We start from the raw sequence: 6099 nt of genomic DNA, 5'->3' as shown, positions 1-6099 counted from the left end.
CAGGATGACATTTGTGGTCCTGAAGCAGGATTCTGGTAGAAACTCGGTGCATGTTTACATAAACTAAAATGGTTAACAGTGTAAACACCATTAATAATAATATAATTTGGTGTTTGCTATTTAAAAAGCAGCTTTTTATCAAAGCTACCAATTTTAACATATTCTACTGACTCAGTCTTGGCTTTTCAGCTATAATTCAGCACGTTTATTGAATAGTCCCCCTTGTTACTGGAAAAAGAAACATGCTGACTAGATTCAGGTAAAGAACTTATTGGCTAATCTTACATTCCAGCGATCACAAAGAAGCGTTTTTTCTATACTGCTGTAAACTCATCAGTGGAGTTGGAGGTTGCTGTAAATGCCAAACAAGCCTTCTGGACACACACATAAGCAGACAGTTTAGCTATTCACACACAGCATATATTGTATAGGCCTATAGTCATTAAATTTATAAATAAGAACCAAAAGATTTTCCAAGATAATGAAAGATTTTGGCTGCACACTGTCACGGTCCCTGTGTCTGCCCGGCCGATCCAGTAGGGCTACATCCGTTTTGGTTTCTGCTCTCTCGCTTTCTCTCCGCTGTGTTCGCTCTGCCTGGGCGGAGCTCATTGCGGGCTCCCGCCTTCGGCCCACGCACCTGTGAGTAATCACACACCTGCGGCTCACCATCCTGCTTTCCCTGGCTGCTTCTTAAGATGGTGGCTGAGTGCTTCTCGTCGCTGGACCGTTGTACAACGCAAGTTATGTAGCACAGACTGAACAGTTTCTCGTGTTTTCCTAGTAGCTTTCTATTCGTGATGATCTCTCGTCTTTGTGTAAATAGATTTCCTGGACCCGTCCCTTGAACCTCCCTTATATACTGATACCTGAGCACGAGTGCTTGGCTGAGCTGTGGAGCGAGCTGGAGACTGGAGCGAGTGAGTGCACGGAACGAACAGACTGTGGATCTACGAGCGAGTGTGGAGTGTTTTCCTTTCCTGCCCTGATGATCCCTGTCCATTCCCCTCACATTTGTATATAGTTCACTCTGTGTTGTAAATAAAGACTGTTTGGTTCAACTTAGGAGTTTGCGCTTGAGTCCGTTCACTCAACCCTGACACACACAAACTCTGACCTTGTCAAAGTAATTATCATATTTTTCTGTTTGTGAGGTGAAAAAACACAAAATAAGACGGAAATTATGAGGAAAATTTGTTCACTCGTATTACTGCTGCAGTCTTGCCAAATGTCTGGTTACAGCTGTGCCCCCTAGACTGTGGAACAGAGCACATTAATTAGCTCGACCTTTCATTGACAAGTTGACAGTTGAATGACTGTTAGAGAGTTAGATTATGTTTTCATCCATCTCCATCTTGTTAACTTTGCCTCTCCTTTACAGTCAGATTTAAGGGTCCCTGTTTCCCAGGGGAACAAAGCCACCCTTTCAAAACAAGCCAGTTTTCTTGAAACCAGCAAATGCATCTGTAAATCTATCAGCTGGGGAAGAGAGTCTATCTTTCAATAATGTGGTATCTACTCTTAGGAAATGAGGTTTGCAGGAAGTATTCATGTTACTCAAGGATTGAAATATCCATCCTCATCATCATGTTACTCTAATCTAGCTGAAAAAAACCCGAACAAAGTTAGAGTCCAATAATTTATCGAGTCAGTTCTAAGCCAGTATATACTTGGATGTCACTGTTGTTTTAGTGTTTGTGGTTTGTTTCCCAAAGCTGCAAAGTCTGTCAGGGAGAAGATGCTGAGGTCAGCTAAGCTCAGAAATCTATATGAAAAGGAATAGATAGTGCTTTATTGTTCTTGCTTGGAACCAGATATCAATTACGTAACTACTGTCTGGTTTTTTGGTGTAAAGTTAATATTTAAATAAATCCTCAAAGGTGAGTGAAAGTATAGAATAAACTGATTAGGAAAGGAGTACAAGATATCTAAATAAGGTTACTTGCAAAGTCCAAAGTGAATGGCTTCATGTTTTCATGTATTTTAGAACATGGTCTTTGACAGTCCAAGGAAAGATGCAGTGAACCGACATGAAATGGGTGAAAACTATCCCAAATTCAGCTGCTGGACTGAAAGTAAGGCTGCTAAATAAGTCATGGTACCCAGGTTCATTAGGGAATTGCCAGAATTCTCTTTGCTGTCTACCAAGGGATCACTTCAAAGTTTGATGAGGCAGGTAACGAACCTGTATCTCACCCAAACAGGAAAACAACAACACATTTGTACAGAGCCTTGTTTGGGAGATCATAACCTCTTTAAAATGTTAAATATAATTTCAGTCAGAAAACAATCCAGAGCTTCTGTAATCTTTAGACAAAAGGAGTGCCCTGACCAAAAACAGTACCAGAAAATAGTAGGCAGTAGCAAACAATCTATGGCTGAGGAGAATACCAAAACTAATTTCTAGGATCCTTGGACCCAAATTTAGAAAATTTGTCCACAGAGGGTCTAAAGCATAAATACAGGTTCAGAAATATAAAAACACTCCATTCAGTTTTAGCCTGTTTTATCTGTGTTTGGGGTCATTGTCCTGTTGGAGCACTCAGTTGTATCCAAGTTTCAAACATGTAGTCGTTGATTTGTGGTGAAGTTAAAGAATCTGGAGCTAGTCCTATTTCTTTATTATTCCACCCACCTTGTACAATGTAGCATTACCACAGCTAGATCATCAGCAAAATAGCCCTAGATCATGATGCTACCACATATCTTGAAATTTAAGTGTTGGGATTTTGGTCAGTGCCAGAAGTGACATTATTTGGATGAGTTGGTAAATTACTCAGTTAGCTAACATTAGCTAACTTTGTTGTTAAGCTAGGTCCATATGAGTGTAATGCACAGACACAAATATCTGCTAATTAGCAGGATGGCACTCGGTGCTCTGGTTAACTTAGCACTGGCACCCAGAAAGTCCTGAGTTTGGATTCAGCTTTGCTATGTGGAGTTTGCATGTTCTCTTGCTTCCTCCTACAGTCCGAAAACACACACACACCAATTAACACCCATGGGTTTATTAATGGCTGTAAATTGACAAAAGCTGTGAATGTGAGCATGAATGGTTGCCTGACCACAGAACTGTATTAGCTCTGTGACCGACCGGTGCCCTGCTCAAGGTCTACCCTGCCTCTCGCCCTATGACAGCTAGAATAAGCTGTCAGCCTTCCTGCGGCCCTAGATTGAATAAGTAAAAGAAAATTGATGGATGGAATACTAAAATAGTCACGAGTCATAACATTAGTTGGATAATACTTCACAAATGCCCCAAAAACAGGATGGAGAAGTCCCATTCAGTGGCCTAAACTAGAGATCAGGCCTAGCAGATCCCAACTGCATAAACTAAGCTGTGTCAGGACACTTGTCAATCAAAGTGACTACACCCCCAATCCAGGTAAAATTCACTAGAGTTGTTTTGGAGAGAAAAACTATGCTTATTTTTGGAGCCTGCCTCAAATTGCCACTAGAGGACATGTTGTTACGGTTTTGTTGTCACTTGTGCATTAATTGCTTCATTTTCCAGCTCTGGGAGCTGAAGTAACCTTACAGACAGGCCTCAGATGATCAGCAATGTGAAGCAACAGTGATATCCACTACATCACCATCCCATCCCTCTTTATATATCCAATAAAACAAAGTACTTTTCCAAAGGATACCTTGAAATACATGATGGGAAAGGCCTTTTTTCAGTTTGGATGCTCTTCACATTGCTTTGTGTGCCTTAGTTGCTCTCTAGTTTATTCACTTTCAGTTTCTGAATCATTAAAATTTCATATATGGATGGAAAAGTCTAAAATTTGTGTAGCAGAAATATATTTTCTGTTCCTTTTCTCAACTTTTCATGACCCCTGGGTTTATAAATCCCTATTACACTTGTTCACCAAAAGTGAAATACGCTCACACAGTGCAGTGGTGCTGCTTATGTGTTCCACTAACTAACTGAACAGAGCTGCTCTTTCCCACAGTTAAAACGTTTACACATGCAGGACAGGTTTGTTTTCCTCTCCCAGAGAATCATAAATCATAAACCACAAACCCCCACTGTCTCAAATCCAAAGATCCAGCTGCATTGACTATGGCTGAACACGCTGAAGTACACTACAGTGTACATTTGTGGCGTATCCATCCATTCACAGTGATGAATGGTCCCCCTCTCTTTGTCAAAACAACAAAGCGCATGGAGACAAAAGGCTTTGATGATGAGTAATTGTTTCTGACTTGGAATATGTAGACCTTTGTGTGCGCTGAGCATTTCTGTCAATGTGAGATATTTGGTTCACTTTTCCCTTCATAATACTGCTTCATAAAGCACACATAATGTGCTACCCATGTAATGCATGAAGGTGGGTGTCTGCAGAATAATGTGATGGCGCAACAGCACCACAGCTACCTTTATGTGCAGATCTGCTTGGAGTGTAGATGACACTTTGGCCTCTTGATGGCTGTAATTGAGAGCATTTAGAAGAGTTGCAGCTATAGTAAATTGCTGGGATTGCAGCTTTAGATGAGAAAAAGGGGAGATTTAGCCATGCTACGTGTACCTTACGTGACAGCCACTTACTCAGAGTGTGTGCACGTAATGTTGTTTGCTTAGCTCTTTGCTACAAAACACAATGTTGTGAGCCCACACAAATCTGCTCAAATCAAATCTCTTGCTGGCTTATTTTGTGTCTCCTCTCATCCGTGCGTTGACAAATTCCATAATAAAATATGACAGTTTGCACACCGACTGTGTGGAGGTTATTGAATTGTTGCCTCATTTTGATGATTAATCTGGGCCAGCACATACCTTGTGGTGTTGTGAAACAGCATAGCCACTAATGGCATGATTTATCCCTTGAATACAATGAAGCGCTAACTCTGGGTTGGGAATTCCTAACACTGATGTAAAATTGTCATACTACACTCTAGGTGATGAATGTGTACCGTACAGGGCACTGACGCATGAAAGCAATGACAAAATCTCATAAGCAAATTTGAGTGGCTCACAACAAACAATTCTATTGTTATACAGTTGAGCATCTTCACTTGCTCAGAAGGATTTCCACGATATAAACCACATTTATTCGTGTGAGGTGCCTGCTTTATGCTTCTCTAACTCTGGCTGCCTCTAATACAGAGAAGTGTTTATTTTAATACAGACAGCCTCACTTTGTATCTCCCCAAACACACATATTCTCATCTTTTCTGCAACAAAGCGCTTAGGAGAGGAGGTTTCGCTATCCACCGGGCACCAGAGAAAGATGAAGATGCACAATTCAATTTCAATATACGGATGTGGAGTAGCAGTCTGTGTGCATGATTTTTATATAAATTCTGAGAGTGTTGCCTTTTGGGGGTCAGTTAATTACTATATGCAGATCAGGAGGCTGGTAAACAGGAGCTCTGTAATGGAAGTCGGTGAACTGGTAAACAGAAGCTATGTAGAACTTCACTGCTGAAAGGCAACACCACAGGAAGTTTACACGTGTCTTTTGACCACAGCCTGAGATAAAGTGGTTGAGAAGTCTGAGACCTGGCCCTGAAAGCTGATGCAAGGTGTGTGCGTGTGTGTCTGTGTGCGCGTGTTATAAAGCTTTCAGAGAACTATTTAAGGATAAAGTGTAAAATTAGGTTTAGGTTAAGTGCAGTGCAAAAGCGAGTTGTGATATTTTAAGCCAGGATCGAGGATGAGGGAATGCATTATGTCTGTGAAATATTTTGGTTATTGATTAAAATACTAGTTGATTTAGTCATTTTTGGACATTCCTGGAAACTGTGTGCATTTGCTCTAGCTGAGGAAGCAGTCCATGTTGGGTTTTGATGGTTCTGTTTCCACATCACACATATCACTTTGAGAAATAGTTGGACACATAAACAAAGTGTTAAATGTAAGAATTTTTGTGAGCTCTATGGATGCCAGTAGGCTGATTTTGGTACTTTTCTATAGAGTCATTGATAGACTGAATTATTGGATTTATATTAAGCAGCCAGTTTCTTAGGTAGTCCTCGCTAGTATCAAGTTGGACCCCTTGTTTGCCTTCAAAGGGTCCTTAATTCTTAATGACATTCCTCAGATATTTTGGTCCATATTGACATGATAACGTCACATAATTGGTGCAGATTTGT

Source organism: Oreochromis niloticus, linkage group LG18, assembly GCF_001858045.2.
Source record: "Oreochromis niloticus isolate F11D_XX linkage group LG18, O_niloticus_UMD_NMBU, whole genome shotgun sequence".
NCBI classification, from domain to species: domain Eukaryota; kingdom Metazoa; phylum Chordata; class Actinopteri; order Cichliformes; family Cichlidae; genus Oreochromis; species Oreochromis niloticus.
Note: the sequence above shows the minus strand (reverse complement) of the source record.